Raw genomic sequence first — 10,172 nt, 5'->3', positions numbered from 1 at the left:
AAACCAGGCCCAGTTCCAGTCCCAGTCTAAGCACCAGTACCAGTAGCAATCCCAGTTCCAGTCTCACTACCAGTATTACCACTGATATCAATCCCAGTTCCAGTTCTGGTACCAATAGCTGTCTGGTACCTCTCCCTGTTGCTGCACGAGTACCAGGCCCAGTTCCAGTCCCAGTATCAGTGCCAGTCACAGTTTCAGTTCCAGTGCCAGGACCAGTAACAGTAACAGTCCCAGTCCTAGTTCCAGTACCAGTACCGGTGCCAGTCTCTTGTGGTACCAGGGCCATGACGCCGTGCTGCTGCCAGGCACGGCAGCAGATGTGACCATCACACCATGCACGGCGTGGGTCACACAGAGCAAAGAGGGCAGCAGTAAGAGGCTGCTGCAGGCACTTGGGGCCCATGAGCAGCTTTATGGTACAATGAGGTCTGGAAGCAGAAGCAGCAGCAGCAGCTCTAGGACCAGTCAGTAAGAGAAGCCACAGTGCTGAGCGTAGATCACCCTTTGGTGCGGACATTCTAAGAGGGGACCTGCTGAGTGGAGAAGCTGGCAGTGACACCAGCTACAGCATTCTGCTGTCAGCCAGTGGCCTGGTAACTTCCAAAACACAGGCAGTCCTCATACATGTGTGCAGCCATTGCAGCACATCCTGCAGTGAAGGGTTTTCATTGAGCAGCATGCCAAGAACAACACAGGTGGAGTGAAAATGATTAATTTCTCCAGTTCTGAGGGAGTGTCAAACAGGATGTTTATCCAGATTCTGGCTGTGCTGACCTTACCTCTGAATACAGAGTTAGAAAAGGTTATCTGTTTGAGTTAAAAAGCAGCCCTTGCTGAATCTCTGGATGTATTTTACTGGCATGAATATAATGCTTCTGGAATAAAGAAGTTTTCTGGAGGTAGAGCCATCATTTTCAAGTATGTTATTTGTATTGACACTGTTGGAAAGCACATGAAGTTTGTTGGGACATATCCTGCCTTGCTTGATGGATCTATACAGAGGCTAGAAGCAAAGAAGGATTCTGTTACCACCTTAGCTGCTGGATATCTGCTGAACTTCTTTTTTTTTTTTAATGAAAAGATGCTGATACTGCTTTAAGTCTAATGTGGGCCTCTTTGAGTAATTTATATCTATTGCTATTACTGTCTGTTGTGCATTTTTAAAATAAGGGTCACGCTTTTTGCAGAATTTCTGTATTTGAAGTTACAGTAGCAGAATGCACAGCTTTCTAGCAGCCAAAAGTTTTAAATAGGTTTCTGCTGCTGTGCTTTGAAGTGTGGGATAGAGTTAAGATTTTTGTTGTGTGTTTCTTCCCTTTCTTTGTATGTTTAGACTGATAAATAATAATGGAGCGTGAACATCTCTTGAGATAAGAATATCTTCATTGCATTGAAAAAATAGCCTGTTATGAGACTGTATTCTTAGCAAGCTGCATGCTAATGCCAGACTCCTTATGGCAACAAGAACATAAAAACCTTTCAAATCTAAAGATGTCTGTGGATATGTGATGTACTGTGTGCAGACTAACAACCTATCTAAAGAAGACATAATTGCATTAATTGATTTTCATCAGCTCTACTTCAAGCAGCAAAAAGGCAGAAAGTGGAGAGGTTTGGCCACATGATTTGAATTACAAACCCATTCTCACAAGGAATGGTCAAATGGAAGTGAAAGAGAGAACTCCCTGGTACTGCCTGGTACATAAATTGTAGGATCATGGAAGAATTTAGGTTTGAAAGGACTGATGAAGTTCTTTAATCCAGTCTCTTTACCAAAGCAGGCCTTACTTAAAATCCAGATTAGGTTGCTCAATTCCTCGTTCAAACGTTTTTTTTCCTCTCCAGGCGTGTCTGCTGAACAGTTTTCAAGGGCAAGAAGCTTTTGTCTTTCTGTCCATTCCAGAATTTCTTGTGTTGCGACTTGTGCACATTAACTCTTTCAGTGTAACCCTGTGAGGCGAGGTCCCTCAGTTTTCCTGTCAGTGCCTTTACCTGGGCAGGAAAATAACAGGCACAGTGTCTCCAAGCTGGTAAAAGCTACCTGAAACAGAGGGAAATTACAGTAAATTACCCTAGGATAGTGCTTCTTTAATTGCATCTGACAGGGGATTAAAAGAGAATTCAAGTTGGAATACACCTTGGTATTCTTTGAGGAGGGCCACAAAGGTGTTCCGAGGGCTGGAGCACCCCTTTTCCACAGACAAACAGAGAGAGCTGGGGCTGTTAGCCTGGAGAAGAGGTGGTTCCAGGGAGACCTCATTTTGACCCTTGGAAGTGTTCAAAGACAAGTTGGGTAGGGCTCTGAGCACCCTGGTCCAGTGGAATGTGTCCCTGCCCATGGCAAGGCGTTGGAACTAGATGATCTTTAGGGTCTCTTCCAACCTAAACCATTCTACAATTATATGATCTAGCACAACCTCTTGCTTAAATCAGGGTCTATGAGATCAGGTCATTTTGTTCAGGACTGTATCTAGTCAAGTCTTGAAACCTACAAGGATATAGACTGCACAACCTCTCTAGCCAACCTCTTCTAGTGCTCAATACTTGACTCTCGTCAGCAGGAAAAAAATTTCCCTAAATCCTCTCATTACAGATTAAGCCTTCTGCCTCTTCTCCTACCACCATGCACTACTGTGAGGACCCTGGCCTGGTCTTAATTTCTGCAAAAGGAATCTTCTGTTGGAATATTGCAGTTGCTCTCACCCAAGCCTTCTCCAGGCTAACCAAGTCCAGGTCCATCAGTTTCTCCTCACAGGACAAGTGCTCCAGCCTTCTGATTGTCTTGGTGCTCCTCTGCTGAAATTGTTTCAGTTGATCAATTTTATTAGCCTTTTGTGTATTGATGAACTTCAAACTGGATGCAGTATTTTAAATGGGGTTAAAAATCCTAGTATTCCTTTCTTTTGAGATCCTGAATATGGTCCTGCTATTTTATAGCCAAGGGTGCAGTTGTCCCCCACTGCCTCCAGGGCACACTGTGGGATCACATGCAGCTTTCCAACTACCAGGACCACGTTGCTTTTCAAAATAGCTGTTCACCATTTCCTAACACATATTGTTGCCGGTGGTTATCTCTTCCCAGGTGCAGAATTTTGCCTTTGTCCATTTTCAGTTTCATTTGGTGCCTCTGAGCCCACTCCTCCAGTTTGCCTGTGTCCCTCTGAAGAGCTGCTCTCTGCCCTTGAGTGTATCAACTAAGAAAAGACAAGGAACATAAACTGCCTTTATAGGCTCTCCAAGAGGGGAAAGTGGGTGCTTCTTTGGTATTTGCCATTTCATAGTAGATTAATTTTTAATAATCAGTGTAATGTTATATTTATGCAACTGAATGATAATGTAAATGATAATGACATATAATTCTGCCTGCATTAACTGAAAGTAAGCAGAAACCAAACAGAACAACCAAAGAAGGAATAAAATATAAGCATGCCATGCCCCCAAGACCCCCCATAACAGTACAATGACTGTGTCATGAAAAGGAAATACTGACAATGTTTTGCAACTTTTCAGAACTCTTCAAGATTTTATGATGGGCATGTGTATTGCAGCATAAAGGAAATTGTAGGATGCATGTGACACCTGTGGTATCCACAAACTTGTACACTCACAAATGCAGTTGCCCAGAGGCAAGAGAAGGGATTGAGGAAATACTCTGCTTATTACAGACCATCACACCTGAAGGCTATGGCTGTCCACCTCAAATATGGCATTGGTCTTGAGATGTGGAAGAAACTGTAGAATATTATTTTACATTCTTTCCTTGAAAATCTACATCCTCTTGATTTGTTGTTCAAGGACCTGTTAAATGTGTCAGGTAATTTTTCTTAACCTGAATCTCCTGCATCCTTGTTTTCTAGAAGATCCTTTTCTAGCAGTACATGTTCTACCTCTTATTAATGGATAATAAAACCCACACCCTAGGGACTTCCTTGTCTCCTTTCACTTTTCTCACACATTCCTTGATGTTCTTTTTTCCCCTGATTTTCTCACTCTTATATCCAATACTTCACCATTACTTGGCTGCTTAAAATTGCCAGTTGCCTGTCTCCTTTTATGGGTAGACTGAACTCCATAATCTCTGGATTATTTGTTTGGGGTTTGGGGATTTTTTTTTTTGGTAGTGGTATTTTGTAGGTTTTTTTCTGCAGGAAGGAGGAGTCTGGGAAGTTTCCAGATCTTCAGCTGACATTGAGAGAATTTAAATACAAATAGATGCACTTGTAGCAGCTGCAGAAAGCAGAGAGCTTTTAGTTTCTTTGTTTTTCTCTGGAGATGTACACAGAAGACCCACAACGAACACTATAATACCTGCACTAATTTTTGACTCCTACCTTTTCTAGGCTGGCACAGCATTGCTAACTGCAGCACTACATAATGACTATTTACCTGAGTCAAACAGTCAGAGAATGAGATAACCTCAAAACCAGTGACTCTGCCAGCACCAGCATGATTTCTCAGGTATAACACATGAACAGCTGCATGGGGCTGGTTCTCACTGACCCTGCAGTGCTGCTCCCTCTGTGTTGTTCTAATGACTGAACTTCACTCATCACCCTACTTCCTGTATGTCCTGGTTTAAGAGAGAGGTGTCTGCCCAGGAAGGCGGGAAGCTTCCTGGAATGGAAAATATGACACCCTTCTCTCCAAATTATTAAAACATTGAAATAACAGGGCTTTCAGGCAGAGATAAAGGAAAAGGAATAACAGTTCTTTACTAGACTATATATATAACAAGGCAAACAAACAACCACGACAGCAGCAACAGCAAACAAACCCCAAACGCAGTGACAGCTTTCTCTCGTCTATCGGGCACCCTCCCCTTCGGTGCAGTTCCGGTCACTTGCGGCAGGGGCGCTGCTGGCTCCCGGCCCGGCAGGGGGTGCAGTGATTGCCCTGCGCCTGCAGGGGGCGCTGTGGGCCAGCTCAGCCGCCCCTCCTCGGGCAATGGCGGCTCAAGCGAGGGGCAAGAGAGGAGATGCAAAACTTACTTTCCCCTTGCAAAACTTACAGGGAGCAGCCAGTCTCAGTGCCGCTCCAGGTGGCGAGCTCGTCTGTAGCAAACCACAGTGCAGCCCTGTCTAGGGAAACACAGGTGTCCACTCTCCACACCACACGCGACTGCTCTCCCCTCCAGCCGCTGAGAGCAGAAGGGGCTGAGTGCAGCCCCCGACCCCCAGCCAAGTCTCAGTAGGCCCCCTGACCTCTCATGGTATCTCTGCATTTCCCAAGAGAAACCCCCCAGGCAGAGAGCTCACTCCCCATCTACTAGCCCCCCTTCTTCTGCAACTGCACCCCTTCTCCCCTCCTCCCCCAGGACCATTGCAATGGAATTCAAAGACATCCAGCTAGGTCTTTTGTCTCATAAGTGTTGGCCATTCATCATCTCCAGAGCAACAAATGGGGAGAAAATTACCTGAGAGAAAGAAAGGAAGGAAGAAAGAAAGGGAGAAAGGAAGGGAGAAAGGAAGGGAGAAAGGAAGGGAGAAAGAGAGAGAAAGGAAGGGAGAAAGAGAGAGAAAGGAAGGGAGAAAGAGAGAGAAAGAAAGAGAGAGAGAAAGAAAGCAAAGAGAAAGAAAGAAAGCAAGAAAGAAAGCAAGAAAGCAAGAAAGAAAGAAAGAAAATAATGAAGAAAAAGCCTAACCCCTAATATCTTCCTTTGTGGAGTATGCATAGTGTTTGTTTCTTTGTACATGCCTGCAATGGACTCCATCAGCCTGAGATTTGAATATACACATTAGGTTTCTATATAGAGAACAAAGACTTATCCATAGCCTGATGCATTCCTCTCCCACCATTCATTGCAACCTAGGAAAGGATTACTTGCAAACTTGTTCAATGTCTGGATACGGCATCTCGGTCCACCTCCCCTCATAGTGAATAACACTTATGTAGGGAGCAGTTTGTCCATCTTTGCTGCCTATGCTGGGCTGGACTATGTCTGAAGAGTTCTTTGCTGAGTACTTTTGAGCCCAGTTACATTAGGCAGCACAAGCAAGTACCCACAGTTTCTTCTGTGCCTGGGGAATGTGGTGAGCAAGATTGGGATGATCAGCCACAATGCCACAATGCAGACTGTGGGGTTGAGAGACTGTGTTTGTCTGGGAAGTCTGGGGAGGATAGGTATTCATAAGAAGAGGCAAAATTGCATTCCACATCTCTCTGGATCCTCATGATGTCTCCATCCACCTGCAGCACTCAAGTGATATTTAAGAGTCTACTGCGGTCTGGCTGGGATAGAGTTAATTTTCTTTGTAGCAGACTGTATGGTGCTGCATTTGGGATTTGTGACTAAAGCAAGCCCTGGTAACATACCTGTGTTCTGGCTATTGCTGAGAACTGCTTGCACAGCATCAAAGCTTTCTCTTGCTCCCACTCACCCTCCCTCAGGGGTATTTGAGAATTTGGAGGGGACACCAGCAGGACAGCTGACCTAAACTGACCCATATGATACTGTATGCCCTACAATATCATACACAGTAACAGAAATTGAGGAGAGGGAGATTTTGGGAAGGCAGCTGTTGCCCAGAGACTGACTGGACATCAGTCTGCTTTTGCATCACTGTTTTTTTTCTCTTCCTCTTTCCTTCAGTTAATAAACTATATTTATCTCAGCCTGTGAGTTTTCTCACTTTTGCTCTCCCCATGCTGCTGTGGTTTTCAGGGAGGGGGGGTGAGTGAGATACCATGTGGTGATTAGCTGTGGGTGAAAGTCAACCTCCCATAAACTGAGAAAATAAAATCTCCAGAGTCTCTCTGGTGTACACACAGTCAGGCTTCCACACAGCTACAGCACATTCCCATACTCAAGTGTGCACACATACATGCATCCAAGCTGTAATTCATGTACTCACCATGCCACTCCTCAGATGCTGTGAACTGCCAAGGGATGCACCACAACCAGCTGCATCTGCACCACGCCCAAGCCAGCACTGGGACACTGCTTGGAGCTGCCTTCTGCAGGGTAGGGAGGCACCCATCTACTGACCTTGTTTAGACCTCACATGACATCCTGATTGCAGGGAGGGCAGACTTGGGGCTGTTGCAGAGAGCACCAAGGCATGTCTGGACTTTGGCCTGCTCCTCTGGCCTGCTCCTCTGACCATGTGTGCAGCAGTGTTACTGTCAAGGGAGACCTTAGGCACACCAAGAGAGGCTACAGGGCACCAGAGCCCAGGAGCTGTTCTACTTGGTCGTGCCAGAGGAGAGGCAAAGCTCAGGCAGGAGAGCCCCCAGCCCCTGGGTTAAGACCTGACTGCACAGCCAGTGTTGCAGACAGAGCTTTGGCTTTTATGGCAATGGACCCCTGCTTTGAGGAACAATGACGAGAGCATGTTTTCCAATGGGCTTTCCAGCCTAACTGGGAAAGCTTGCCCTAAGGATACTCTGCATGCAGTGGGATTCTTCTAGTGTCTCTCCTGCTTTTGTGGCCTTCCAGTGGTACTGTGGGCCCTCCTTGAACTCTTTCAACATCTGCTTCTTTCTTGTCTCTGTGAAGCTACTCTCTGCTCTCTCAAGGTTCTTTCAGTCTTTCTGCAGTATTTTCTTGTCACTGTCATATTTTCTGAAAAATCCCTTCGCCAAGACTGCTCCTCCTGGGAAGCTGAGGAGCCTCAGAGAAGAAAGAAAACAATATTATCTCATTTGCTTCTCCTGTGTTTTGCTGCTTTGGAATGTGGTTGAAGATTGTTTTTCCAACAGGTCATTGTTTGATTGGTTTCATGTGAATTGTTTTGACTTAATGACCAATCCTGGTCAGGCAGTGTCAAACTCTGAGGAGAGGGTCATGAGTTTTCATTATCATTCTTTTTAGCCCTTGTGTATCCTTTCTCTATTCTTTAGTATAGTTTTAGTATAGTATTCTTTAATATAATATCATAAAATAATAAATTAGCCTTTAAGAACATGGAGTCAGATTCATCTTTTCTCCCCACAATGGGGGATCCCAGAAAATACCGTATTTTCTCACCTCTCCAAGGCAACTGTATGATCTCTGGGACTCTTTCTTGCCTACCTTTTTCCACCTTTCTGAGGCTAATCTTTGTTATCCTTCACATTTGCAGACTTTATGCTACTTTCTTCTCTGAGGTTCTTTCACGCTTTCTTCTAATCTCTCAGTATCTGCGATGCTACTTTGTTCTTTGGTACTCTCCCAACCTCTCCACTTCTTCCCTAGCCTCTCTAAAGCTGCTTTGGCTGTCTCTCAGTTTCTTCTTTCCTCTCACTAAGGGGATTTTGGAGCACTTTCAGTCTTTATGCTTGTTTCATTTCCCACTCACCCTTCAGTCCCTCTTTCTGAAGTTTGACTGGATTTTCTGGGGCTGTTTTAGTTTTCCTTCAAGGTTCATGGCATCTCAGTGGCTTCTCTTCTTTCTCCTGGGACTTTTTCAGCCTTCATGCTTGTTTCTTCTCTTCTCCAAGACTATTTTCTTTTGCTCTTTTAGCCTCTCTCTTCTCCTAGCAGCTGCAGGCATACACTCCTAGAGCACTTCAGAATCTCTGATACTTTCTTGTTATTGTTAAAGTCTCTTGTGTGTTCATCATGGTTCTTTCAAGCTTTCTATAGTTTCTTGACTTCTTTGAGGCTACTTTGTGTTCTCTTGAGTCTTTTACAGATTTTTGACTGATTTTCCCTTCTTTGATGCTACTCATTGGGGCACTATCAATCTTTCTTCCCCCCCTTTTTTTAAATCTTCTCTTGAGGCCACCCTTGGTACCAGTGAGTAGTCTGGAGCTCCTTTAACAGCTCTGATACTTGTTATCACTGAGCCTCTTCTGTATTCTCTGAGGTGGTTCTTTGCCTGATCTCTTTCTTTCTTGGCCTCTGACACTGCTGCATTTTGTTTTCTTGAGCACTTACAGACTTTCTTCCCTTCCCTGACGCTAGTGTATGCACTTGGAATCTTTCAGACTCTCTCAGTTGTTTTGTTCACTTCTGCTTAGCTCCTGTTTCATCTGGGGATCTTTCAGCCCATCTTCTACTTTCCTGGCATTTGGAGGGCTATTCTGTAATCATTCTCTATCTGAGTGTTAATCAGTGTTCAGTTAATAATTTTGTCCAAGACTTCTCAGAGTCCTCTGAATGTCTTTCAAGCTCTCTACTATTTTGTCCTCATTTCAGCTATTCTGTGTTCTCTATGACCCTTGCAATCTCTTTCCTGTATCAGGCTCCTGAAACCATTTTTCCATTATTTGGGGATTTTTCACAACTTTTTCTGTTTTATTATTGTTTTGAAGGATGAGAGAGGACTGGGGAGGGTGGGGTGGAGGCAGGGGAGAGGAATCTTTTCACAAATGAAACAGCTTCAAGAGCTCTGGATTTTAGCTGCAGTGGGGCTGGAATAGATCTCTGTGAGTCATCTTTTGGAATTTATTTATTTATTTATTTTCGCCCCTTTTCAGTTTTGGTGGTGGAGTTAGAAGACAAATGAGCTGAAAGAAGCACCTTTTAAAAAATCCTTTATTTTTATATAATCCTAATAAAAATCTTTTATATAAAGGCGAAAGTAGGTATTGCATAGAAGAAACACTGGTGCAAACATCACCCGGTGGGAATGGCATGTTGTTTCTTAGTGTCTACTCTCCACTGCACAACAGATGGCTACCCCAGAGGCAAACATCTCCAGGTTTCCCCTTGCCAGCTACAGGATGAAGCTGCTCAACTTATGGAAAGAAGTTACATCAGAATTATGTGTGGCCTATTCCATACTGCTCCCAAGAACCATCTGCTGGGAAAACATCCTTTTCCTCCTTGCCTTTTCTATGCCTGACCAATATGTCACCCAGGAAAGACCATGATGATCAGTCTGGCTGTCTTCTGTGCTTGCACCCTCCCTGTGTGTGAATTTGTATTTCATGCATAGAAATGGAGCGGGTGGACACAGGATAGGAGAGATGGCCTAACGTAGCCATAGTCCAGGAACACAAAGCATGACATATCCAATCCAAGGCATCTTCTGTCATCTCAGAGACATTTATGTCATTGTCTTTCAGCATTTCACATGCTACTTAGCTATGGGCACTTTTTTTGAGTGACTTCCACCTGGGTTTCCTGTAACAAACAGCCTTGGTTTTGACCAGGAGTGAGCAGAGTTCACTGCTGATTCACACTTCATCAGCTTTCAAACAGAGCTTCTTCGGGCAGTTCTCCTGTTTTGTCTCTTTGTAATTTCTGT

Source organism: Molothrus ater, chromosome 2, assembly GCF_012460135.2.
Source record: "Molothrus ater isolate BHLD 08-10-18 breed brown headed cowbird chromosome 2, BPBGC_Mater_1.1, whole genome shotgun sequence".
Lineage (NCBI taxonomy): Eukaryota > Metazoa > Chordata > Aves > Passeriformes > Icteridae > Molothrus > Molothrus ater.
The sequence above is the reverse complement of the archived record's forward strand: the minus strand, read 5'-3'. Positions refer to the sequence as shown.